At 52.2% G+C, this 27,639-nt stretch overlaps 1 protein-coding gene across 19 annotated transcripts in view; it reads left to right on the forward strand.

Moving 5' to 3' along the window:
* Positions 1-27,639, forward strand: part of LRRN2 (leucine rich repeat neuronal 2) — a 64,535-nt gene that overhangs the window by 18,208 nt on the left and 18,688 nt on the right. For 5 of the 19 annotated variants that reach the window (XM_072814463.1, XM_072814465.1, XM_072814467.1 and 2 more), the window contains one exon: positions 19,503-19,623. The exons of 3 other annotated variants lie outside the window; for them this stretch is intronic. The gene's annotated coding sequence lies outside the window, so the exon portion shown is untranslated. Of the gene's footprint in view, positions 1-11,203; positions 11,416-19,502; positions 19,624-20,091; positions 20,260-20,279; positions 21,368-27,639 lie in introns of those variants that run through there. 11 more of the 19 variants (XR_012025756.1, XR_012025754.1, XR_012025757.1 and 8 more) reach the window with 8 other exon arrangements.

A 27,639-nucleotide genomic window follows, 5' to 3' on the forward strand; every position in this document is an offset into this window, starting at 1 on the left:
CTTAATTTATGTTAAGTAGGCACCCAATAGTTGTCTATCGTACCAAGCTCAACTCGTTGAGGACACTTCACGTTCCTCTCTGGTGTTTTGCACTGAGTAGGTGCTCAGTAGAGGCTCGCCAGTAAGGATGTGGATGAGATGGTATCTTATATCCACTTAGGTAGCAGCCACATCTAACTTATCCCTGTGCCTGGACATTTGCGAGAGAATATAGGTCCCTCTCAATATCTTACATAACTGTACTTTAGGGTTTTCTTGGAATATCAGAAAAGGAAAATTGGGGCAGTAAATATGATCACACACAGGGCTGGCACTTAATTGCCTAAAATGCCCAGAGCTATTGGTTCCAAATTAATATATGCCATATTCGCATGGTATTTTGCATCTAATTTGCAGGTTGCTCATTTTAGCACAATGCAGAGAAACCCTCGAGGCTCCTGCTTCTTGTCACCACTGCCCTCTCAGCTGTTCCCAGGTCAGGCTATGCTACTTCTGGGTCGTGTTGCGCTGGTTCAGCCCACAGAAACAACCGGTTGGGTCCCGAACGTGCCCACCCGAGGCTGAAAAGTCCGCCAGGCTGTTTGTGCCTGTAGAAGAGCCGAGTTATTGCCACTCGGCAGGGCCCTCCGGAGGTTTAATTAAGGAGGATTTGTGGAGCTGCTGGAAGTCCTCAACCTCAGGTGTGGAGAGCCAAATGCGATTAAGTGATTGGAAAGGAACCACAAGTCAGACCAGTCTCTCCTGGGCATGGCGCCCAGGAGATGGGTTTGTGTACACATCTCTGCCTTCCCCCTGTTGGGAGGGGCAAGGTGACAGGGAGCCTGCCCCAGCCTCCAGCAACACATTGGAGATAAGTGCGGTCTCCAGGGTGGGACTCACAGAGGGTATTGGGGAAAAGTGTCCCAGGGCCTCCAAGGGAACCTGTGGTTTTATTCCAGTCAAGGCTTTACCCAGGGTCACACCTCAGAGGACAGATAAAACGGGGTAGGTCCTTAGGTCGACCCATTAGCACTTCCTTGAGGGCCATTAAGAAATAATTAAATGCCAAACTCCGTTGTACAGGCCCTGAAGCCAGTGGTCATTGGGGAAAACAAGAGACCATGTTAATTGGAGAAGGTGTCCTGGAGGATGGGAGACACAGGCCCCAGCTGAAGAATAAGCCTGGGAACGTGCTTCCCAGCCGTGCCCCTCCCCCCCCCAGTGACTCAGACTTGGGGAGGGACTGGGACAGAAGCAAATAGAGAGCGAGGGGGAAGTTCACAAAGTGGCATAAAACAGGACTTCAGAGGAATTTTGACCTTTGGGCAGGTCATCTGGGATGATGTCCTCAGACCCCTGGGGGTGCACACCACTGTGTGTTGTCAGAGGCACTTCAGAGGAGGAGCCAAAGAAGAGTAAACCACAGTGATGGGCAGGGGCAGCCGGGGAAGCAGAGGGTGTGCTGGGAGGAAGGGCAGGTCAGAAAGTGGGGCCAGGGGGACCGGAGGCTCTATGAGGCTGAGGCCGGTAAGGAGGGGCTGGTCCCAGAGGGAGGGTGAGCACTGGAAGCACAGGTGCCGGGGAGAGCACCCCCAGAAGGAAGGGTTTTAGCCTTGCGGGGTGATTCTGGCCAGAGCTCCGGAGCCACCGCTGAGAAATGCTGCTGAATGGAGCAGAGCTGGGAGACTGAGAAGCGGCTCACGGAGCATCTGCGTGAAGCGCTGTGTTTAGAGGGAGTAACGGGCAGAGGAGCATTTTGATGGTGGTTTTCAAAGGTCTGGGAGAGGGGGGGTGAAGGACTAGGTTTGCCCAAGGAGAGGAGGGGAAGTGGGGGGTGTTTCAGGGAGGAAACCTTCTCCCAAGTCCGAGGGAAGCCAGAGGGAGTGGGCAGCGAGGGGGTGGGCAAAGGAGGTGAGGCCTGCCCCGCGCGCAGGCCCCATGAGCCCACCAGCTCGTCCTCGCGGAGGACAGGGTGCCGCTGGGAGCACGGAGAGCAGCAGATGTAGAAGAGGGCTCTGCAGAGTGTGCCAGGGCGGCAGTGGGAGAGGAATGGAAGGATTGCAGCAGAGGGCGGGCGAAGCTGGAATCCTGAATCCATAATAGGGCTGGGCTGCCGGCTTCCGTACTTCCTCCTGCAGTGCTCTGGGAGGAGAGGACCAGGGGCGGGGAGAACTGCTAAATCTCTCATGGAGGCAGGGACAGCCCTGGCCTGTTTCCCACGCCGCCCACCCTTCTGCAGAGACCCTCCTGGCCTGGCCTCCTGTGAGCAACCCAGCGAGGAGGTCCGTTCTCTTGGCCTTGCCATCTGGGGAGCGTTCCTCTTCCCAGAGCTTGAGACCGTTTCTTCCTGGCCTGACTTACCAATGGACCCGGTTCTAAAAGAGTCCCATTTGCCCTCCACTGGTCTCTCTGCGCTGCTCTCATATTTCTCCCCTCCACGATCTTGCAGCTGCAGCTTAATAGCCTGCAAGAGGGTCAGGCTGGGAAGATGAATGCCAGCCTGTGGGGACTGCGTCCTGCTTCTCCATTAGGGAGGTGATGGAAGGCGAGAAGCAGAGAATGGATAATCCAAGGAGACAAATAGGCAAAGGAGTGGCTTGCAGGATAATCCAAACAGTGTTTCCACTCGTGCTTGGTGTGTGCTTTGATGAGCCTTGTGCCACCGACTTGCTGGTCTAATTAGATCTGACTTGGAGAACACTGGTTTCATTTCCCAAAGTAGACGGTGAGAAGAAACCAGGATGGGCAAAGAATGTTTGCTGGAAGGAAGCCACCAAGGGGATAATCCTCCAGTGCACATGTGAGCAGAATGGAAGGTCCATGGTGGCTGCCACTTGACAAGCCAGAGCAGTCCAGATGCTGCCAGGTCACCCCAGAACACAGCTTTCTAATCAATGTGTTCCTCACCTGTTGTATGTCGATCCCTTTAATGGCCGTGTTCACCGGTGAAAATGCCTAGGGAAATCCCTTAGGGGTGGGGTCAGGGCAGCGATCCAGTGTGACATCCCAGTCCCTACTTGCACCTTGCTGACGTGCCCCCAGGTCCATGGGCTGATGCCCCTGGATGCTCTTTGCCAGAGGAACTGTGAAGACTCCCAGGGGCTACTGTCGTGCCCTCTCCCCTCAACCCCCAACATTGGCTGATGCTTCCTTTGCACCTTTGGCATCAGCTAGTTCATTTTCCAAATGAAGGATGAAGGGGAGGGCCTCTGAGGCAAAGCACCTGAGATCGAAAGAATATCCCGAAAGGCCTCTGGAAATGATCCAGTTGAGCAAACATAGGTTCTGATCTCAGCTCCCACCTTAGTGTCCTGTATAATCTTAAGCAGCTCACCAGAGCTTTCCCGGCCTCTTTGTCCCTGCTGAGGCCAGCTTTCCATCTCAGTCCCTAGATGGGGGAGGTTAGTAAAACCAATTTCCAGTCATCATGAAACCAAGCTGTGCCCTAGGCAGTAGCATCCCCAGATCCTCCCAGATGACTTATAACAGGGCTGGGCTCTGTTTCTCAGTGTCCAGACGAGGCACATTTCTAGCCATCTGACCCGTGCCTAAGGCCTTGTTCCCAGCAAGTTATCAGTTGTTTGACCTTGAACAGATTATTCCTTACCTGAAGGTCAGTTTTTCATCCATACCTAACACAAGATGTTTGCAAGAATCAAATAAGATAATGTGTGAGAAAGCATTTTTGCAAATTCCTAAATGTGCTGTCACCCTTAGAGGTTGAGAGGGAGAGGTAGCAGGGGGCAGGGAAAGACCGAGGGGCTTGAGTCCTATGGACCTGAGTGAGTTCAGAGTCCAGCTGACTGAGAATCTGTGGCTTGGAAGAGTTGGTGAATGTGTCTTCATCTTGACTTCATCTTCTGTAAGGTGGACATAAGTAAGCCAGGCCAAGGAATTATCATGAAAGCCAGATGCCATGGTGCTTGTAAACGGTCAGGCATATGGTAAATGCTCCTCAGACGTTGCTCCCATCCCTGTATCTCAGCTCTCCCAGGCCTTCAAGTCAAGGTCAGCTCAGCAGACATCCTTTGCATACATTTACAGACATTCGGCCTGTCCTGGCATTCGGCTGTGGCAATACCACCCTGTCTGCACTCTCCCCAGGGTCTCCTCTTTAGCCATGTGTCTTCAGGCTTGGATCCCTCCTTCCTGTCCGGCAGCAGGTGCTTGCTGAGAAATGCACGACTGTTCATACCGAGTCCCCAGTCCCCGTAGAGTCAGTGGGCCATTCCGTGGCGCTCCACCTCTGCTTCCCTAGCCACTGCAGCTTCTGAGCAGCAGGTTCTCCATGATGAAGGCCCAGCCGTCCTGGGCCACGGTGCCCAGGGGCAGGAGTACTGGAGAGGGCCCCTTGCTCAAAATAATGCTTTTCCCTGATGAGGAGACACATCCCTGTTCTGATCCTTTTTTTTTTTTTTTTTTTTTAAAGATTTTATTAGAGAGAGAGTAAGTGAACGAGTAAGCAAGCAAGAGAAAACAAGCAGGGAGAAAGGGAGAAGCAGACTCCATATTGAGCAGGGAAGGGAGCCCATGCGGGGCTCCATCCCAGGACTCTAGCATGATGACCTGAACCAAAGGCAGATGCTTGACTGAGCCACCTAGGTGCCCCTGTCCCAATCCTTCTTAGCCCAGAGAACTGCACCCCTGTTTCCCACTACTGTTTCCTTTATGCTGCAGTGTGGCCAACCTCTTACCCTCCCTGCCAAGGGCGTCTGGGAATCCTTAACCAGCCAACCCTCAGGGCTCCCAGCAGGATGGCACTTAGGCCATTTGACTGGGCAGATGGCCAGGCCCCTGTGTAGTCTTGTCTGTGGACCACCTATCTCAGAAACCACCCTTGGGGAGGATGTTAACAATGCGCATTCCCAGACAGCACTCCAGACCAACTAAACACTGCATTGTAAATAAGTTCCCATGTGATTCTTATGCACTGTAAAATCTGAAAACCATTGTTGTCTTTTTTTGCCTCATTTTTACTGAGGTGGAACTCATACACACGCAAATCGTTAAGTGTGCAACTAGATGCATTTGTACACAGGCTTTATAATACCCACCATGTGACCACAGCCCAGATGAGGGCACAGAACCCTTGTAGCCCCCACCAAGGCTCCCTCGCACACCCTGACGCTCAGATAACACCTGAAGGGGTGGCCACTAATCAGCATTCCAGCGACATAGATTAGTTTCACTGTTTCTGAATTTCGTAAGATTGGAGTTCTTGGCTTCTTTCACTCAGTGTTATCTCATACTGCCTACTTCTAAAAACCCAAACAACTTCTCTCCCATTCCCTGCACTTCCCCTTCCCCTGATAGGTGCGTAGGCAGGCAGATAGATAGGAATAAATTAAAAAAGAAAGAAAATAGATTTTTCCAGGTCCTAACAATAAACCCCTCTGGTTGCAGCTTCCCCTCTGTGCTCCCTTCCTCGAGCCTTGTGGGGATCACTTTTGGTCACTGGCCTTCAAGCATTAGTGCTTCTGGGGGCTCAGTACCCATTATCCTGCTGCCGTGGGGGACCAGCGCCCATTCCCCTGCCGGTCTGTCAGTTGCTGGGGCCACTCATTTGTTGTGCGTGGACTGCCAGAGAGTTAAGCACATTCCAGATGAAAGTGGCCAATTTAAGGTACAAATGAAAAGACAAATGAGATGGAAATTGCATAGAACAAGCCTACTCCTCATCAGGAGGTAGCAGTCGTGACAGGCTGAGCGGAGCACCCCCTCAGGTCATCCCTGCAGCCGAGGTCAGACAGGCTTCCCAGCACCTGGGAAACCCCGTCCCCTTCACACCCGCCAGGTGGGGCAGCAGCCCAAGGGTGTGGGGGGCAGAGGGGGGACAGGAAGAGGACACGAAGCAAATACAGAAATGAGACAACACAGGAGAGCTCTGTCATTCCAAAAAGAAGGGAAACAGATATTTTGAGCATCTACCATGTACCAGGCCCTGTGCTGGACGTTCAGGCTACAAAGACTGACAGTTTGCCCTTAAGGGGCTCCCGGCTCAGGGGAAAGTGAGAGAAAAGGAGGCATGAGGAGGACAGAGAAGGCTGGAGAGAGGGAGCCGTGAGAGAAAGTGAGGAGGAGCAGCTGGAGGGGGTCAGGAGAGCCGGTGGGTGCCCACAGCTGGAAAGGAGAGTGCACCCTGCCCCCGCCCCCACCCCCACCCCCAGCCCAAGCAAGCCAAGGCCATTTCAAGACCAGGGATGTTCTGGAGCAGTAGGGACAAAGCAGGGAGGAAGAGCAGGAAGAAGGAGCAGCTGGGCATCTCACCCCTCCACCGGGGAGGGACTATCATGAGGGCAGCCTGGAGGGGGAGACCTCACAAGCAGCCCATTGGTTCTTGGTGAAGTGACAAACCGCGAGCTCCTGGATCTAGTGAATGGGGAGAATCAATAAGCAAAATATTTGTACGGGGGTGTATTCCCTGTCGCGTAAAGAGGAGTCAAAAACCCAGGAGTTCTCAATCTCTGGGTCTCTATCTCATGCATTTTCTAAGTCCAGGGAGTTGCAGAGAGGGAGGGCGTGCAAATTTGTTTTCATACAGATCCAAGCTAAATACAATCTTAGTAATAATAATAATAATAATAATAATAATAATAGCAACCACTTATAAGGCACTTACCATGAGCCAGGCTGTTGTAAGCACTTAATTTGTATTAACTCATTTGCATAGTAAATATGTAGGGGGAAGGGGGATACTGGTACATTTCAAAGCCAAACACAAGCGACTTTTGAACTATCTCCTGCCCACCCCAGCACGCACTGCGAAGGCTGGCCACTGAAAGAGCTCTGAACCCACTCTCCCTCGCTTGGGTGAACATGAAACCGAAGTCCTGGGGGGCTAATTGGGAAGCAGCTCCAGAGGCACCGAGTGATTCCAGATCTTGGGCCAAACAGGCTCACTCTCTCCTTCCTGGTTCTTGTCTTCCTCTTCTGAGCTGAGGTGCTCCAAGCCAGACCCCACGTTAGGTGCTCAGGGAGAGACCCAGGAGATGTCCTGAAGGCGATGGCTGGCCCTTAGGGTAAGCATGACCCCCTCTGTAAGGACTGCTCTCTGCCCATTGCCAGAGCCAGAATCCATTTACATCACACCATTGTGGATATCACTAAGCCCGACTGTCACCAGGGAACCAGTTTCCATAGCGACTGAGGTATACTAGACCCTTGACATCTCAAGGGATCCATCATAGCCCTTCATGGATCCATGGAGTAGAGACTGCCCTGTAATTCTCCCCATATAATGCAGCTGAGTAGGACAGAGCTGCAGAGAGGATGGCTAGCCCGGGCAAAGTCATCGAACTCAGCCCTGTACCTGGACATCTTCCCGGATCAGGCTCTCGGCCCATGCAGCTCAGCACTGCACTATTTCATGTCAGGTCGGGTTTGCCTGGTACAGGAGAAATCGTCTCATCAGAAACCTGATAGCGCCAACTGTCTGCTGTTTTTCAAACGACAAAGCAAAGAAGGACTTCGATTAAACCTGGTAGACAGAGCACCTTCATGTTCCTGTCTGCTGCCACACCCAAGTAAGAGCAAAGGAGTCAAAAAGATGCAAGGCCACAAGGTCAAGGGAAGGAGAACACAGCCAATCAGCAACGCCTATGCCATTTTGGGAGTTGAGAAGCTAAGTGACCTGTGTAGATAGCGAGAAACCTGGAGACCCAGATGGAGGAACCAATGAGAAAGGGGCAGATTTTTGCCCTAGAACCACAGAAAGGCTTGGAAATTGGTGACATCTGAAGATAGGGTATAGAGTGGGGTCCAAACCAGGAGAGTAATCCCCCAGAGTGATTCCTCACCCCCATTTCACCACAGAGCTACCCCTGCTTTACCTGACGGCATCTTGGAGAGAACTTTATTCATCAGGGAGACTGACCCCAGCAAGTGTTGGCTTAGGGACATGGGCGGAGATGGGACAATATTTTGAAAAATGGGGGTTTGCTGCAAGTTTGCAAGCCCGTGGCAGAGCCCCTTGCATTTCCTCCTGCTGGCTTTAGAAATGCTGGTGGCTGGGCAGATGGCCACATCTGGGGGCTCCACTGATACCCCCCTGCCCCTGTGGGGAGACCAGCAGTTAACAAGCTCTGGCCACGCAAGTAGAGCTTCCAGGCAGCTTCAAAATGCCTCACTAGTAAATGTGAACCAGCAGCCAAGGATTATTAGATTTTTGAGGAAAGCATCAAATATTTAAAAACCATAAGCCAAAGTAAACAGAAAACAACTTGAAAAAGCAGGTACTATGTGGAGCCAGAGAAAACATAAACACCACCACCACCACCACCACCACCACCACCACCACCACCATCATCACCACCATCACTGCCACCACCACCTTGGACATCCTCAGAGGGAGGAGAGGATTTTGTGCCCACAGTACATTCAAGGGGCCTTTTTAAAAAATGTGAGAACTTACATACCATAAAATTTGCCCTTTTAAAATATACAATTTAGTGGTTTTCTGTCTATATACAAGGCTGTGCACCCATCACCACTACGTAATTCCAGAACATTTTCATTATCCCCCAAAGAAACCTCATACCTGTAAACAGTCACTCCCCCATTCTTTCCTCTCCCATCCCCTGGCAACCACAAACCTACCTTCTGTCCCTATACCTTTGCCTAGACATTTCATAAGTGGAAGGGTACAACATGTGACCTTTGTGACCGGCTGCTTTCACTTGGCATAATGCTTCAAGTTTCATTCATGTTGTGGCATGGATCAGACTTCATTCCTTTTTCATGGCTGAATAATACTGCATTGTATGGATATTAAACATTTAATCATCCATTTATCACTTGATGGACTTTGGGGTAATTTTTGTTTTTTAAGGAAAATGCAGAGAACAAGAATGAGCTCTCATAAATTGAACATACATATTCCTCTTCCTTAAGTGAAAATGATTACTTTCCAAATTGCAAGGACCCACTAGGTGCCCAGCATAAGTAATGAAAAAAAGACCCACACAGAGATACATTTCGAAATTTCAAAACATCGAGGATAAAGAGAAGATTCTACAACTATCTAGAAAGAAAGAGGCCTCAGGATAGCAGCAGACTTCTCCCCAGTACCCTGGAAGCAAGGAGATAATGGAAAAATGCTTTCAAACCTGCGAGGGCAAGTTATTTTTAATCTAGAATTGTATTTCTAGTCAACCTGTCAATTAATTATGGAGAACAAGTAAAGGTACTTTCAAACATGCAAATTTTCAAGTAACTTACTTCTTTTTCAAAAGTAGCTAAAAGATGTGCTGCACCAAAATAAGAAAGATGACCTGAAACCCAGGAAGAGAGACAGAATATTTACCACCATAGGAGGAAACATGGATGGATATACACCAACATAGCAGTGGTTAGTTAGCATGAGGAGGTGGAAAAGGAGATTGTGGTGGTTGTGGGGGGGCCTGGGTGGCTCAGTCCATTGAGAAGCTGACTCTTGATTTCAGCTCAGGTCATGATCTCAGGGTCATGAAATCGAGTCCTGCATCAGGCTCTGCACTGGGCATGGAGCCCACTTAAGATACTCTTTCTGCCTTCTTGCCTCCCCTCACCTTTGCTTTCTCAAAAACAAGAGACTGTTTACATTTTCTCCATATGTTTTTCCTTATTTCCCAATTTTTAATAGTAGTGCTGTATTGTACCTAAATTACTGTATATTTGTTGGCCTGTAACATACAGAGAGCCCAAGGCAGGAGCAGTACAGGGGAAAGGTGGTGGTCTGGGGGCCAGCAGGCTGCTCTAACCGCCATTACCCTGCACCACTGGCTCCCCTAACACATCTCACAGCTCCTGGGCTGTGTCAGATCTGTGAGTGTCTATCTGTGCTGCTAGGGGCTGAGAGCTCCCCAGAACAGAGCTGGATATTGTTCATCTTGTTTATCCCCAGCGCTTGGCCGAGAGCAGGTACAGAATCCGTGCTTCGGTGGATGTAGAGAGAGAGGGAGGGAGGAGGAAGAAAGAAAAATAGGAAAGAGAAAACCCCCATCAAAGTAGACCATAAACTGAATGAGACCTGGGGTTGGGATGCCATAAAATTTCTTTTCTTTTTTTTTTTTTTTTTGCCATAAAATTTCTATAGAACTCCTGGCTGAGAAATCAGGTCAGCTAGTGATCAAGGAAAGTGACCAGCCTTGGGGTTCCCTCAGGGCTCCCCAACCTGGAGCCAGAGGAGCCAACTCCTAGAATAGATAATACCTCCAACATGGAGCTTCAGAGTTGAGAGGGACTAGCTTTCCTGTGGCACTTTCACCTTGCACATCAGAACCAGAAGCCCAGAGTTCCAGTGTGTGACCTTGTACAAGTCACTTCCCTGCTCTGGGCCTCAGTTTCTCCTACTGCAAAACAAGGAAGCTAGATGAGGTAGATGTGCAGGTGCCTTCCAGCTCTGACCTTCTGAGGTGCTAAAACATCCCGGGAAGTAGAGGACCCCCTCACTTTGCTTAGGTGTGGAAGCCGCTCACGGCACAGACCTCCAGGTGAGGGTAGAAGATTGGGGGGAAGCCTCCACCTCCCAGCTAGCTCTTTCCATCTGTGCCAGCCGCTTCTGAAATGTGCAGAACAGCCTAGGCCAGTTTCTCCCCCCGGAGGCAGACCCTGGCCCGGGACCGTAAGTGTGCACCTAGCTGCCTGCATCAGATTCACCTGCTTGAGAATTGGTTCAGTCTGCAGGTTTCTGGGGTCAGGGAGCAGAGGAGTGGGGTGGTTATTTGCATGTTCACAAGCACTCCAGGTGGTCCTGGGGTATGTTGATTTGAGAAATGTTGGATTAAAGGGGGTTGGGATTTGGGAGAGGAGTTTCAGTGCTCATAATCGAAATAACTATCATTCATCCAGTACCTGCTCCATGAGGGGCACTTTTTGACATCTCTAATCTTTACAACAACCACCCTGTAAAGTAGGTATTATTACTGTAATTGTGCAGAAGAGAAAACTGAGACCCAGAGCAATTAACTTGCCCAGACGCCACGCAGCTAACCAGACAGAGAGCCAAAATTTTTTTAACTCCAGTCCTCCTTTGCTCTTCCACTAACCAACCTTGACCCCTTGTTGGGCACCTCAACAGCTGCTTCTCGCCTGCCTCCAGGGTTTGGAGGTGACCAGCTGGACAGGTGGGAGGGGGTGGGTATGTGGGAAGGCAGGGCCACGGTGCTTCGGGGGAGCAGGAGCAGGCGGCGCTGGAGGCCCACTGCCCATCTCTTCCCTGTCCCTCCATCTCTTGGGCATTTCTCAGGCTTCTAGGTGCTGTTTTGACAGGGCAGGAGGCGTCCACAACCTTCATCTTCCCTCCTTCCCGGCCTCCCATTGTCGGCCTAATTGAAGACGCCTGGAATCCTTCCCCTGCTGTGAGCCGCTGGCAGCGCTCCTGTCGGGAAGGCGGGAAGGCACCTGGTGCCCTGGCCCCGGGGACACCTGGGAGCTGCCGAGGCCAGCTGCGGAAGGCAGGTGGGGAGAGGAAGCAGCCCTGAGCTGGGACCCAGAGGTGTGGGCGTTCAGCAGCCCAGAATTTGGGAGGAGGGAGGTGCCAGGAGTCCTTGCCTGCCCCCCACCCCCTACACCTTAGCCAGAGCTGCCTGGCCCCCCTTCTAAAGAGTTTTCTGAGTGGGATTCCCCATCAGACCCGTCACCTGCTCCTGGATCCGACTGCACCCTCACACCTCTGTCAGGAAGGAGGCTTTCTCTGGGGTGGCCCAGCTGAGAGGCCCCCACCTCAGCCTTTTCTGGCTGTTCCCTCTGCCTTATAGTGACTGACCATTTGGCTTGCCCGGGATGGATGGGGCCTGTGGGGGATTCAGGATTTAAGTGCTAATGCCAGGAAATGGGGATGAATCAGTCACCCCACCCTGCCTCCTCCCCATTCAGGTCTCAGCCCACACGTCCCCTCTTCCAGGAGGCCTTCCCTGGCTCCTCAGAGGAGCCACTCTACCCTCAGTCCGGGTTTGGTTCCCAAACTCATTTTCTGTTGCTGCCACAAATTTACCGTAAATTTAGCAGCTTAAAAACAACACTGATGTGGAGTCTCATGGTTCTGTAGGTTAGAGTCCATCTGGGTTAGCTCAGCTAGTTTCTCTGCTCCAGGTTTCAAAAGGCCAAAATCAGATGTCAGCTCTGGAGTCTCCTTCCGAGTTCACTCAAGTGGCTGGTGGAATCCTGTCCTCTGAGGTTGTAGGACTGAGGTCCCTGTGTCCTTGCCACCTGTCAACTCCTAGACGCCTTTCTTTGGTCCCTGGGTGGACATCTCAGAACCAGCAAATAGGACATGAAATGCTTGAATGCTTGGAACCCCTCTTCTGCCCCGCCCCCGAGAAAGGTCTCTACTTTTCAGGACTCATGTGATTGGGTTTCTCCCATGCAGATACTCCAGGATACTCTCCCTAATCTTGAGGTCTTCAACCTTAATTATATCTGCACTATTCCTTTTGCTGTGTAGAGCTAACAAATTGAACAGGTTCCAGGGATGGGGGTCTAGATGTCTTTGCAGAGCCAGTCTGCTGCCCGTGTTCCCTCAGAGCCCTTGGGACCCGATGTCATGTTCACTTACATGTTGAGTCTCCATTCATTGTCCATCCTCCTCCACTATCACAAGCTTCATGAGACAAGGGACCGTGTCTCTGCTGTTCACTACAATGTCCCTGATCCTCCTTAAACAGCACCTGGCACATAGTGGGCCATTGGTGTTTGTTGAATGCTCAGGAGAAGTGAGAACTTCCGGCAAGTCTCAGGAGGCTTCCCGGAGCCCATCCCTCAGCTGGTCAGATTGCGTGCAGTTAGGCAGAGACACCTGAAGGCTGGAGCACCCTCTCCTGGCATCTGGGCTGGAAGCCCTGAGCTCTGCTGGCTTCGGAGAAACTGGACCTTCTGACCAGCTGCTTCCCCCGTCCTGCCTTTGCCTTTCCCACGTGTTCTCCCCTCCTTCCATCCCAGACCCCCAGACCCTTCGGTCTCTCCCTGCCTGAGGATCCCAAAAGGCAGAAGCTTGAGGCTGGGTGGCTGCCCTGAGGATGGTGAAGGGGTGGAGGACCGGTCCAAGAGGAGGCAGAGATTGCCAGGCCTCAGCTGGGTTCAAAGCCAATCCACCTGGGACTTCAAACAATTAATTTCCCCAATCTGCAAAACGATCAGCTTCAGAGGGAAAACAATTAGCCCACTGCAAATTGTAATTGTCATCTCACTCCTGATTTTAATTTGGACTAATGAGGGCTAAGTGATTCCGGCTTCCTCCTCCCCACCACTGCCCTGTGGCCCTGGGCCTTCTTCACCTGCCAGGGGGCATTTAACCCTCAGCTGCCCACCTTACACCAGTGGCTGAGGGACGTTTTCAGGCTGGCACTGGGCTGTGGCTGCACTGAGCAGGGGAAAGCAAGTGCCGGCAGGAGGGAGGGAGGGAGAGAGGGAGGGAGAGTGCCTCCGGCCCACAGGGGAGCTGCCTGTTTACAAGGCTCCCAGGCAATCAAAGTTTTATTGAACAGAATTGACTACTGGCTTGCTCCTCTGTCACAGCCAGTTAACTCCGGCTGCGCAGTCTCCGGGGACCCGCTTCTGAGAGCGTCCGGCTGCCTCCCCTGGGCCAGGGCACCTCTGCCGTGCCCGTCCCCACGCACCCCACTGCTCTGGTGTAGTGAGGCAGTGATTCTCTGCAGCTGGAGGGGGCTTGAAGGCCTGCCACCTGCGAGTCATGGGGGTCTGGTGGGTGGTCTAACGCCGACTCCCACTAAGCCGGCGAAGGCCTAGAGACGGAGGGGACTTGCTTTAGGTCACACAGAGATCTGTCATGCTTTGCTATTCTTACTGAATTCTGTCCTCCCTCCCCAGATACATCTTTCCTCTAATGCCGCAGGCTCGGCACTCAGCACAATGCCTGGCTTAGTGCAGGTGCAAGAAAGAAGAATAAAAAGTCCCAAGTCCTAGTCTGTGTCCTTCTATCACACTTCTCCCTCTCTCCGGAGCCTCCACTCTGGTTAGGCTGCTTTGATTCATTCGTTTGCCCATCATCCCTTGTTCACGGCTGTAGCGGGGTGACAGGAGCCATACCAGGTGCGGGGATACAGAGACAAGTAAGACCCGGCCTGCCCTCAAGGACTTCACAGTCTGGGGGTTCAGCCCTGGGCCCCACACCCTCAGTAGATCGCTCTTCAGGGAGAACTGACCCCAGGTCCTGAGCAGCAGCAGGTAAGGGAATCAGCCCTAGCTCCTGGCTTCTGCCCCAGGAGCCCCAGTGGCTGAGGCTTATAAGTTTGGAATTGAGAATCCTGAGGTCTTGTCCCTGCTTTCTCATTAATTTGCTCCATGGCCTCACATACGTTCCTTCCCTGACCTTCCCCATCCCAAAGCCAGGGCCTTGGGCTGTGTAGCTTCCACCTCTGGATTCTGTGACTCTGGCAAAACCTCCTCCCGGTCTCACATGCTAGTGGAGGTCCAGTCCAGTCTGCCACCACCACCAGGTAGCCTGGAGTCCCTGGGCCTCCTGTTGCTCATCTGCAAAGTGGAGGAGGTGGTGACAAAACTGTGTTGTGCCATGACAACTCCAGGCAGGTCAAAGTGTTTGCAACACAGCAAACAAGTCCTGAGTGCCCACGTGACCCCATGACTGAACCCTGCCATCGCACATGGGAAGGTGGTGGTGGTGGGTCTGGTGGTCCCTCCTGCCTCTTGGGTACCACCCTTCAACCCAGTGGAGGCAGGTGGGGAGGTGGAAAGCACACACAACTGGGAATTGGGAGAGGAAGGGCTTTCCCCTCTCTCATCCTTAGCTTCCTAGGGCCACTGGATGGGGCTGTGTCTCACGCCACCAGCCCTGACATGCCCAACCCCACGGTGCAGACTCCTCCAACAGTGAGGGTGGCCTGGGAGAGCTTGTGGCTTTGTGTCCAGCCCAGGCCCCTCTTGTTGTCTCCAGGGAGAAAGCTGTTCTTCTCCAACATTCTCCTCCTCTTTGCATTCTCTGCATCCCCTTTCCCCTCCTCTCTTACAACCCTAGTTCCCCACCCATCCAGTTCGGGCTCCCTTTTCTCCCCCACTGCTTGTCAAGCCTTTAGTGCTTTTAGCTGGGCTACCCGCCTCCAATTCCTCCCCTCCCTGCGCTGCCTCTACACCTGCCACAGTGGCAGCACCTCCCTCCCTCCCACCCCTCCTTGGCCTGGCCTGAGGGAAGAGTGCTGGGAGGTTGGGTCCACCTGGTCCCCTCAGAGGGAGCTTAGAACCCATGATCATTTGCCTGTCCCTTGTCTCTAAGGAAGAGAAACTAGCCACTCCAGTGCAGTTACCTCCTCCTGGTGGGACGTTATGGTTACGGTAACGCCTGTTGCTGCAGCTTGAGCTGTTACCTCCAAGCATCCAAGCATTGCAGTCACCACCCTCAGCTTTCCCTCCCCTCATAACACATACCTGGTCTTTCACTTCTGCTCAAACATCTCATGCCCAGCTGCTGAGGGGGTCAATGGTGAGGAAGCTGGCCTCATGGAGAAGTGGGTGTCCCACTGGGGATGGGAGGGAAGCGTCCTGTCCTCCTCAGAGTCAGTAGACCTGGCCTCTCCCTCTGTGGCTATCAGAGACCACCTCCAGAGTGTGTTAGGCACCCAGGTTTCTGGGTCTGACTTCAGAGAGTCCAATGCTGGGAGTCTGGGTAGATTCCAGGAATCTTCATGATTAACGGGCACTCTGGCTGGATGGCTGTGGCTCAGGGGCACCATGGACCACCCTCTGCAACTTGGTCTGGGTCCACCAAGCAGAGGTCTTGTCTCTTGCTATTTAAGGCTTTAGCATTTAGGATCAGAGAGAGAATCCATCAGCTCCCAGCTCTGGCCTTGTCAGAGGCCTCAAGGACTGGCTGACCCTGGATTTTCAGATTGTTGTCAGCACTTGCATCCTGCCTCGGTCGCCCCTGGTGATCCTGACAGTCCCTGCGTCCCCAGTGCACTGGCTGAGGAGTCGGAACCACAGGACGGGGGTGGCAGCTGGGAGCTGGGGGTGGCAGCTGGGAGCAGAGAGATCTCCGTAGGAAGGATATTTCTTTCCCCAGGGATAAGGCAATGCTGTCGTGTCCCTGACTAAAGGTTTTAAGGCCTCCCTCATCTTCTGTAGACATACCCTGTGATCAGAGCACTTTGAATTCTTCACCTGGGCTCACTCAGCTGGTCACAGCCCCAGGCATCACATACAGATGCTATGGAAGCTTTAGCACAGCCCCTGGCTGGTTTCAGACCCCAACCCAGAGGGTAGTGATGTCTTTGCCGTAAGGCACAAGCACATCATGTCACCCTAGGACACATAGGGTGCTCCATTTACATAGGAGCACCAATGCTGCACCCCCTCCCACCCAGCCACTACAGCTGCTTGCCCCTCAGAATGATCCAGGTGAGGAAAGAGGCCTACAGAGGTCAGGTAGTTCATATGAAGGGTCTAACTTTGGGGAGGACTCAAGTGACATGCCCTGATCCTTTCCTTTTACAGCTGCGAGAAAAACTGAGGTCTACAGAGGGTCGTAGTTTTCCAGATTCTCACAGAGAGCGGAAGAGCTAAGCGTGCAGCTAATGGGTGATGAGGCTAGAAGGGCATCCAGTCCTGGTCCCCAGGAACGGGGTGGGGGGCACCTGTGCCCGTGTAGCTGGTGTCAGGCCAGGTGGTTTCCACATACCACACGATTCAGTCCTCACAACAACCTCCCAAGAACACGCTACCACAATTTCACGTGTGACAACATGAGGAAGTTGGGACTTGGAGAGGTCAGAGGCTAGCGCTGTTCAGTAGAACTATAATGCAAACCACGTGTGTGAGTTTAATATTCTCACAGCCACATGAAAAAGTAACAAGTAAAATTAATCCCATTATTTAACCCAATATATCGCCCAAAATTATCATTTCAAAACTTAATCAGCATAACTTACTAATGAGGCATTTTGCATTCTTTGCTGAGAGGTTCAATCTCCTCAAACTGGTGCGCGTTTGCAGGTACGGTGCGTGTCAGTTTGGCCGATTTCCCAGTGCCAGGCGACCACATGGGGGCCACCAAATGGGACAGGGTGACTCAGCATAAAGTCGGGAGCCATCTCCCCTGGCTTCCTGCTTTCCTCAGGGAGCAGCCCCTCCCTTCCTGTGGGCTCTATGGGGATCTGCTCTTCCCTCCCCTCCTTCCCTCTCGCCTGCTCTCTTCCCCTCTCCCTCCTGAGCTCTCCCCTGGAGAAGGCCTTGTTGTCAGACAAGAAACCTTTAAATAGGTGAGACAAAGGTGACAAATGTTCCTCATTTACATTCAGGTTCTCTCTGGGTTTTGGGCTCTGTTGAATGGCACCTCTATCACAACATCTCATTTGGAAATGTCAGAGTGGCCTTTGATAAGTCATCAGTCACCCTGATGGCGGCTGACAGACGGTAACGGTGTGGTGGCATCTAATACACTGTAGAATGTGTCTTTTGCAATTGCGTCGTATTCTATTTATTCAACATGGCACGAAATCTCTCCAGAAGGAAGGAATCTGTTAACCTCGCCACCCCTGGCTCCTTGAGGGCTCCTTTCGCCTTTCCTTTCCAGCCTCCTTTCCCACCTGGAGGCAGAATCTTCCAGCTACTGTAGGCCACCCTCTCAGGCACCTCCTTTCCCACATCGGCAGGAGTCCAGCCAGCCACCCTCGTTGGCACTCCTACAGGAAGTTGTCAAATCTGCACCCGCTGCAGGGCCCTGGCTCTGAATCCAGGTGCTGGGGGTTGCCCAGGAATCTCACCTGGATCCTGAAGCCGGGAGGACATCCAGCCTCTTTAGGCAGCTGATCCTTTGTCCCTTCCCCCTCTCCCTTCTACCCTGCCCCACTCCTCCAGCCCTCTGGAGCTTGCCTGCACCCTCTCCCCAAGGGGCTCTACTGCTCCCCAGCCGTGCACTAATCCAGGCACCTATGGTCCCTACATTCTCTCAGTTTCAATGGAAACAAGTTTAGGTTTTTGGAAAGGAACTCTCACCAAAAACTAAAAATATGGGGCAGCCTGGGCAGCTCAGCGGTCTAGTGCCGCCTTCAGTCCAGGGTGTGATCCTGGAGACCTGCATGGAGCCTGTTTCTCCCTCGGCCTGTGTCTCTGCGTCTCTCTCTCTCTCTCTCTCTCTCATGAATAAATAAATAAAATCTTAAAAAAAAAATGAAAAATATAATAATAACACACATAGGGGAGAAAACCTCAAAAAGCATAAAGTAAGTCCCATATTTTTTCCAATCACATATTTCTAATCAAAAATAAAGGCAACTCAAGTCCCTAATGAGATGGGCTGGTTCAATCCAAGCAGCCTCCTTCTGGCTCTTCCCCCCCCCTCCTCCCCCCCCCTTTCACCCTTGTGTCTGGAGTTCCCCCACTTTTCTCACTCTGGAGGGCTTCCTCCCCACCCCCCATCCCTGCACTTCCTCTTCACGTTTTGGGCGTTGAGGCTTTGGCCAAGTAGTGCAAGTAAACAAACATGGTGGGTTAGAAACGGGCAGGATAAAGGTTTCCGGGCTGTCAGGGAGTTAGAGGAAGAAATCGCTATGCTGGGCGCCTGGGTGGCTCAGTCAGTTAAGCGTTGGTTTTGGCTCGGGTCATAATCTTAGGGTCATGAGATCAAGCCCTGCATGGGATTCTGTGCTTAGTAGGGAGTCTGCTGGAGAGTCTCTCTCTCTGCCCCAACCCCCATGGTTCTCTCTCTCTCTCTAAAATAAGTAAATAAGTCTTTAAAATAATAAAAAGAAAAAAACCACTATGCTAAAATAGCTGTACCTCATGGAGACAGGGATACTTGTTTAGAGTTTTACCTTGTAGACAGTGTGAAATCCTCTGACCCACATCCAGACGTGTTGGTCTGTCCAAAACCACTTTGGCAACTGATTCAAACCATCCCCCAGCCATTCTCTTTGTCTTTGTCATCGGTGAAGAAGAAACACGACACGGGTATATGTGCACACACACACATGCACACACAGTTTTTCAGTGTGAGCCTTTCCCCCAGTCCTGTTTCGTCTGGGTGCTATGTGATGATTTCTGCAGAAGACAGCGTCTTGTAAAGAAAAGAACACTCACTCTGGAGCTTAACCAACCTGGCTCTGATTTGAGCTCTGTGCCATGTCATGCATGGCTCTAGGCAAGGAAGCCACCTCTAAGCCTCACTCGGTGTCTTCATCTGTGAGATGAGTCAAGGAGGCCAGTCTCAGAACTAGACTTGAAACACTGCCAGTGTTCACGATTGTCAACCCCCTTCCTCATCCCCTTGCCATCCTCTCCCTCTCCTGTGCAGGTGTGAGGTAGAGAAGGTTCCAGGGTTCCTCTGCCCTTGCCTCATGGCTTGGAGTAGCCAAGTGTGGAATCCAAATGGGATGCACATGTCAGCCTCTAATTGTCACCTGACTAGGTATCTAATCTGGACATGGGGTTAGGCCCTAGTTCAGCAGGACCCAAGCTAGCCACCCTTGAGTGGGGACTGCCACCTTCACAGGAAGCCTCTGGTTAAGGGGGCCCCACTGCCACCCATAGACAAGCACACCATTTGTTATTTTACCCCTGCCCACGTTTATTGACTGCAGACCGCTTGCCAGACTCAATGCAAGGTGAAGGGGAGCCAGGATGGAACAGGCCCAGCCCATGCTCTGAAGAAGCCCGGACTATGGAGGTCGATGTCCACTCCATGGCTCCTGCTAAACTGGGGTAGGTGCTGTGGGAACAAGAGGTGGGAGAGAATGTTTCACAAAGGAGATGACAATTGAACTGGAACTTGGAGGCTAATTAAGCAGAGAATGGAGGGACATTCCAGAACAACAAGTTCAAAGACCTGAAAGCAGAAAGAGAGCAGCCGGTCCCTCTAGAGTCTGGGGAAAGAGAAGAGGAGGGGAGGGCCTGGGGGTACAGCTACTGCTGGAGTAGCCAAGGGGTCTGCCCTTTGATCAAGGGGAGCAGTGACCTCTCTCATGACAGGGAAAGAGATGGAAAGGAGAGTGTGATACAGACAGAACATGCAGATGGCAGTTGTGGGATGTCAAGACAGAGCCCTGTGAGGGACACTTCATGGAGAAGGAGGGGCCCCAGGGAGCCATGAAGGATCAGAAGATTTGGGTCAATATGGGGAAGGTGGCCTCTGGTTGCCATCCACTGGTTGCCAAGCAGCCAGGCCCCCAGGGCCCCCTTCCTCTGGTATTACAGTGATGCAGCAGACGGATGGAGGTGTGTGGGTGCCCACCTGTGCCTGCTGGGGAAGGGAACTCATTTGCTGAGCTCCTTCTGCGTGCCTGCACTATGCCAGATCGGCAGCATTGCCTCCTTGAATCTTCAAGATAACCTCATGAGGTATTATTCCCATTTTACAGGTACAGAAACGGAGGGGAGGTTAAATAATTTGTTCGCAGTCACACAACTCATAAGAGACAGAAGTAGGATACGAACTCAGGTCTTTCATATTCTAAAGCCTTTGTTCTTTCCACTCTGCCGTGCAGAGCGTTTGGTTCCCGGCTTCCTGAACCTGATCTGCTTTTAGCCCCGGGGTTCTGGAGGAATTTATATGACATTGATGCTGCCTTCATCATTAGAAGGCTGTCACAGGGGTGACAGGCAACAGTAGATACGGAGCTGTCACAATGAGAAAAACGAGGTGAGGGGGAAGGCACTTCATCACTGCCTCTGGCTTAGAGGCTGCCGCCGCTCTGCCTGGCAAAAGACGCTGTCATCATTCCGCTCCCGTTGCATCCTCAAACTCATCGCAGGCCCCCCTTTCAAGCAGGTGGAATCCAGCCCTCAAAATCCAGTGCTGGATTCCAAAAGAGGAAGTCACCTTTATGGAAAAGTTGGCCAGCCCGTCACTGTCAGAACTGACCGAGGAAGAGAGCAGCGCTTCTTAATATATGGGGGTCTTAGGCCCGCCCTGAGAATCTGATGCAAGTGTTGGCCCTTCTCTCCGGGAAAAATCACCCCTGCGTGCATGTGCACACGCACACACATGTGTTTGCACACAGTTGTAAGTACTTCCACTCTTCAGCCCGTCTGTGGACTTCAGAGATCCAGTTGCTTTCTCTCTGGAGATGCTGAGGGAACACATTCATGATAAACGTAGTTTCTAACCGTGTCTCCCCTTCTGGCCCCTCCTTTGTCCTGCAGTATTTGAAGAAAGCAAAGGAAATGGTACTCAGGTCCAGTAATTGCTTGAAAGAGTGTGTAAGGGGAGGCTGAAGCCACTGGGCCAGTGAGAGCTTTGGGGTCTCTGCATATTTAAATTGCTTGAGTCAGTCAGGAAGGGGGCGGCTGGAACTCAGGCAGCGGCCCCTGGAACTCTGTCAGGCTCCCGCCACGCCACTCCACTCGGAGCCCTGGAGCGCCACCCTGCATTGAATTCACTGGAAAATGCTTTGGAGAAGAGCCCATGGAGGCAAGCGCCACCCCCCCACCCCCCCGCCCCCAGCCACCCCTGGAAGCTCCCATCCCTCCCTGGCTGGAAGCATGTGTGCTCTTAATAAAGCTGCCTTATCACCTGTTTAAACTAGACATGTGGTGTGTAATGACTCCTGGCTTCGACCGGAGAAGCCAGCAGCTGTCCTCCGCAGGGACCAGACCTGCTGGACGTGTCCCCACTGGCTGTAGGAGCAGGAAGGCAGCTTCCGCGAGGCAGAACAGGTTGTGCGGGGGAGTCGGGGATTGATGGGGGTGCTTTCGGAGGTTGGGCAAAGACGGCGGACACCTCCCTCCCTCCCTTACCCTCTCTCCTACTTCTGGGCACAGGGGGGATCCCAGAACCTGGGGATGCAGCGGGGAGGCCCAGGGCATTTCCCAGCCCTGCCATGGCACTCAAAGGGCTCCTCCTGGGACAGGTCAGTCTCATGTGCACGGGAGCTGGCCTCCCAGCTGGAGGAGTCAGTGAGCGTGGCAACGCTGAGGCTTCCTGGGTCCTGGGGTGTGGCTATAAAGCCAGCAGATCTGCTGTCTGCCCAGAGTTTCGAGGTCTGGGGAGAGAGGCACTGGAGAAATTCAAGCTACAGCTGTGTTAATTATTATTATTTTTATCCATATTACAGAGGAGAATGTTCCCCTGTTAATTCCCTGGGAAAATGGCTATGAAAACAAGTTGTCACTCCCCAGGCCTTGTGCCCAGGAGAGCAAGCACTGGCAAAGTACAGCCTCAAACTCACCCCCTGCAAGCTGGTTCACCGAGCTGGGCATGCGCCTCTCTGCTCACCGCCTTCCCCAACATTCACGTGCACTTGTGCAAGGTACACTCATGTTCACACATACACACATACACGTGTATACAGCCCACGCTGCTCCGGCAGAGGGAAGGGTGAGGAGCCCCTAGAACACTCGTTCTCACTCACTGGATGAAAGCTGCTAAAGCTCTATGTAGCAGAGCTTTGTGAAGGTCTGCAGGAAGATCCCCTGCTTTCGTTGTTCTGGAGATTTCTGTTCACAAGCACTTTCCCGCACATCATTCCATAGGCTCCCTCCCAGTTGAGGGCTTCAGCATCACACGGTGCCGGATTTGAACCACAGCTTCTACATGTACCAGCCGTGTGATCCTGGGCAGGTTGCTTAACTTCTCTGAGCCACCACTTCCCTTTCACTCTTACAGGGGGGTGGGGGGTGGGGTGGGGTTCTGTGTCCACTAAATAAGAAAAAAGGCCCAGCACATGGTAAGCATTCAATAAATGGTACCTATTGAAATTCAAGACGGACATTCTTGTCCCCACTTTATAGATGAGAAGAAACAGGGTTCAGTGAGACTGTCCCGAAGCCAGTAAGTGTTAGAGCTGGGATGAGAACCTCTGAATTGCCACCCAGACCAGATCTCTTACTGCCAAACTCTTTGGAGGCTGATTTTTTCCTGGGAGACAGCCCTCCTGGGACTGTGGCACCCACTGAACTGGCCCTTTGGTCCTCCCCTGCGGCCAGTTCCGTCCTCCCGGGCAGGCCCTGCACACACACAGCCACCCCTCCAGGGACTTCTCAAAGCGGTCACCAGGACCAGCACCCACAGCCTTGGCTCTGTCTCTGCTAGGTGGAGTGAGACAGTGGGGACAGACAGAGGAGGCCCCGGAGCTGAGTTGAAACCTAAGGTCTGGCAGGGGCAGGGAGAGGACAGTGCTGGAGGAAGAGCAAGAGTCGGGGAGGGGCAGAGGGCCCAGGCCTCGCCACAGCTCCCGGGAGCCCCTTCCAGGACGACACGGCCCACATTCGCAAAACCTGTGCCTTCCTTTCAGACAAGAACATATCTTTAAGTCTGGTGGCCAATCCAGTTATCAAATTTACTTTCCAGATAAAATGTGATTGTGGGTTTATAGTATATGAATTATATCTCAAAGCCGTGATTAAAATACATCATCATGTAATACGTGTATGTCGATGTACACATACCTACAATGTGCATGGTTGACATACATGTATGTTGTTAAGAGCACGGGGTCTTGCCCTTTACTACTCTATGACCTTGAGAAAGAGGCTTAACTTCTTTTAGTCTCAGCCTTGCCATCTGCAGAATGGGGATAATAGAGTTATGAGGAGTAAGAGATGAGGGGCCAGGCCTTTGGGGCCTTAGTGAAATTAGCTAGGTTTTTGGCATCTGCTTTAGCTGTACAGGGTGTATGTCACTGAACCCATTTTAGAATTGAGGACACAGCTCAAGAGGACCGTCCCCCCAGGACAGATCTGGAGGGCAGACATCCTGTCTCACTCATCACTGGTGCCATGCCCAGGGTGGGGAGCAGGGAATGTCTGCACAGGGAGAGGTGTTTTTTCCTCCTTGCTGGCACAGCTCCTAAGCCTGGGCTCTCCCCTCAGACCTGGTTGACCAACTCGGGAGGGTAAGGAGGTATTGGTGGCCGGGGGCCTACTGGAGCCCTAGTGGACAATGGGCCTCTCCTGAGCTGCCTGGCGGTCATGTTGGACTCCCCATGCTTGCTCACACAGGAGGGGCTCCCAAAGGTGAGGGGCTGAGGAGGCCCACCAGAGAAGAGTTTTGTCAGGATGGGGTCCTTCAGGCGGCTCACAGAACCCCAGAGGACCCTTCCCCATCCCAGGAGCAGGAGCTTGGTGTCAGGCCCCCATAGACAGGCCCAAAGCCATGCTCCACTTTGGGCAGATTGGGTATCCTGTGGTTTCTGGGCAAGTCACACCTTCTCCGTTCCCACCTGTTTCTTACCTGTGTCCTCGGGTTCTTCATCTTGGGTCCTAGATGGACATGGGTGGCCAGGAAGAGTGGTTGGACCCTCTGAGCATGTCGGCAAGTTCCCAGGGCCTGGGTGTAACCTTTCATGAGATACCTTCACACAGTCTAGGCCTGGTGGGTGAGGGGTCAGCGTCCTGGAACCCCCACTCCCACCCAGCTTCACCCTGGAATGGTTCCCCTGGCTGGGTGGCTGGTGGAACCCATTCTGCAGGGTGACAGAGGAAAAGATCCCCTGACTTGGGAGGTAGCAGGGGGTCACATTTTGAGCCATGGCCTCTGTGGTTAGCCTGTCTGGGCTGGCTTCTCTGCCACATATTATACTTACAAGATCATGGGCAATCTGCTTAGCATCTGTAAGCCTCAGTTTCCCTTGCTACAAAAGGGGAATGCCAGCAGTCCTACTCCAGGGGTGTGGGAGGATTCAGGGAGATAATGCCTGGGAAGCACAGACCTTGGTGCGGGCAGCATGAGGTGTGTGTGATGGATGCTGAACAGGATCAGGGGCCTGGCCCCAAGGTACTGCTGGTGAAGATGCTCTGTGAATGGCGACACATGGGGTCAGTGCTGCTGCTCATGGGCCCCGACTGCTGCCTGCAGACCTAGGCCAAGGCCCAAGCCAGGCAGGAGTGGCAGTCACGGCTGGGCCCCTACACTGGGTGAGTGCTTTCACCAAGCAGGAGGGAGGCCAGAAAAAGCAAAGAAGAGAAAAGAAAACCCCAGCAAATTCTCTGTCCTCCCCCAGCTCTGCAGCTCCTGGGGGATCTGAGCTGCATAATACAATGGGATTTAATAAAATGCCTTTAACTCACAAAGTTTGTCTGCTGCCAGCCCCTTAATTAAATTGCCTGATGCTGCTGTGCTATGGCAGCCCAGACTCCGGTGTTTAAAGGGCACGGTGTTGCCATGGCACTCCCCCGACAGGGGACAGGCCACAGGGCGGTGGGCTGTGGAGGAGCATGCAGATGAGGTGGGTCAGCTCCTGCCTGCAGTGTCCTCCCCACTGCGGTGCGCGCGCGTGTGCACACACACACACACACACACACACGCTGCAATAGCCTCTACTCTGTGTTTTTTTTTTTTTTTTTTTTGGGAAAAACACTGAATCCTTGCTAAGAATGCTGAGCCAGGGCTTTAGGAAGGGGACACTCGGGGGGATATGAGCAGAGCCAAGCCAGCCGACTGGCAGGCCCCATGGTGGGTCCCAGGCACAGCCCTGGGCCCTCAGGGTGGCCCCGTGAGGCCTGTCCTGGGCTGCTCACCCCTGCTGCAGGCAGCCACCTCTGCTGCCCCAGCTGCACCGCACAAATATACTTCCTGTGTGTGCCCCGACCTAGGAAGGGCTGGAAGGTCCTGGGGGAGATTCTGATCGGTTTGATGAGAACCGGAGGGATGGGCAGGGTTGTGGGGGGGTAATGTTCTTTCACACAAGGAGGGTGAAGGAAAGAAAAACACACATGCTTATGGATTTTTCCATCAGATGCAGTGGTTCTCCGTCCTGGCTTCATATTTAAACCACTTGGGAATTTTTTATTATGAAAAATTTGAAATATACCGCAAAGTTGGAATTTTACAGTGAACAGCCCACCATCTAGGTTCTACCTTTAACCTATTCCTAGACTTGCTCTCACGTCCCTCTGCCATCTATCCATCAATCCATCTTATTTTTGGTGCATTGCAAAGTAAATTGCAGACATCAGTACACTTCTCCCTAAATATTTCAGCATCAATGACAATGGAGTTCAATTTTGTTTTACAGGGTTTTTTATTTTCTTTTGATGTAAGATTTACATACAAAGAAATCCTAGAGAGATTTTTTTTTAATTTTTATTTATTTATGATAGGCACAGAGAGAGAGAGAGAGGCAGAGACACAGGCAGAGGGAGAAGCAGGCTCCATGCACCGGGAGCCCGATGTGGGATTCGATCCCGGGTCTCCAGGATCGCGCCCTGGGCCAAAGGCAAGCGCCAAACCGCTGCGCCACCCAGGAATCCCTTTTTTTTTCTTTTAACACCATGCCTGCATCATATCCCCAGAGACTGATTTCATTGGACTGGAGTGGAATGCAGGCATCAGAATATTTTAAAAGATCCCTATATATGGGGGCACCTGGGCGGCTTAGCTGGTTAAGCATCTGACACTTGGTCTCAGCTCAGGTCTTAATCTCAGGGTTGTGAGTCCCCCACATTTGGGAACTCCCTAGCATCGAGCTACTTTAAAAATATATAAGTAAATAAAAGATCCTTATATGATTTGATGGTGTAGTCAGAGTTGAAAAATGCAGGGATAATAAGAAGCAACAGATTGTCATTTGTATTTCCCCCACGCAGAATGTGGAGGTCCCCTGTCTACTTCCCTTCCCCCAGTGCTCTCCATGTGTACATCATACAACCATGTTCATGCTTCTTTTGGGGGGACCTCTGTGGACATGTGAGTCCAGTCATTCTCATGCTAGCATTATAGGGTCTCCCCATCTAATGTGTATTTCCAGAGGCAAAATCTGTATCTGTTTCAGATTCTGTACAAGTCGCAGTGATGAAACCATACAAATTTTCGTATGATGAGTAGGACACTTGGGACGTGGAGATAGATGGTGGGGGTGATCAGGTATGGTGATGACAGCCAGGGTGGCACAACGGGGCTGGTGCTACTGATGGAGATGGTAGGCTGCAGGTGGGGCAGCCACCACGATGGCACCGTGGTGACCGTTACCATGGTGATGCTGCTGGCGTCACCTGTCTTATGAGGGCAGTGTGCAAACAGATGCTCATTCTCCACACTCAGACCGTCTGGGAAGAGTGTTGGTTGTCACGTGGCCGGAAGGTTGGCCTCCCTGTTTGAGAACCTGCAGCAAGGCACAGCTCCTTCCAGGATCCAGAGAAGCTACCTGAGAACCTTATCTGCCCCCAGACACCTGGAAGAGGTCCCGACAGAGTGGCAGCCACTCCATGCTCAGCCGCCCTGTTCCACCGCACTTTAACAAGACACGGCTCCGGTATTGAGTACGAGTGGATCATTAGGAACGTTTATTTAGGACGAACAGTCCTGGGAGCCAGCCAGATTGGGATGCCAGCCATCTCATGATCAATACAGATTTTATTTGCTGCCTACGTGGTTTCCTGTTCTTTCATGCCTGGAACCCTCAAAGGAGGACAGAGGAAAAGTGCTTTGGGTCCCCCTCCATTAACCCAGGCAGTAGGGGCAGCGGGGCATAAAGCCCCAGAACACTCCTGATCTCTGGCTACGGCCCGTAGCTGGCGCCCATCGGAACTGCCCTGGGTGCTGGGTTTCAGAGAAATGTTTAAGGACGAGAACGAGGTCGGGCTGCTAAGACATACTATCCTTTTAAAATATATACTTAAATAAGCCCAGAAAATAATGCTGGAAAATACCTATAAAATAATGTTGTCCAACACTTTCATTTTACAGATGAGAAAACCAGGGCCAAGTGGGCAGCAAATAAAATACTGTTGAGAAAGACGATAAAAGTACCGTTCATGGATATATCTCTAACAAGGCAGACA

Source organism: Canis lupus, chromosome 38 (assembly GCF_048164855.1).
Source record: "Canis lupus baileyi chromosome 38, mCanLup2.hap1, whole genome shotgun sequence".
NCBI lineage: Eukaryota > Metazoa > Chordata > Mammalia > Carnivora > Canidae > Canis > Canis lupus.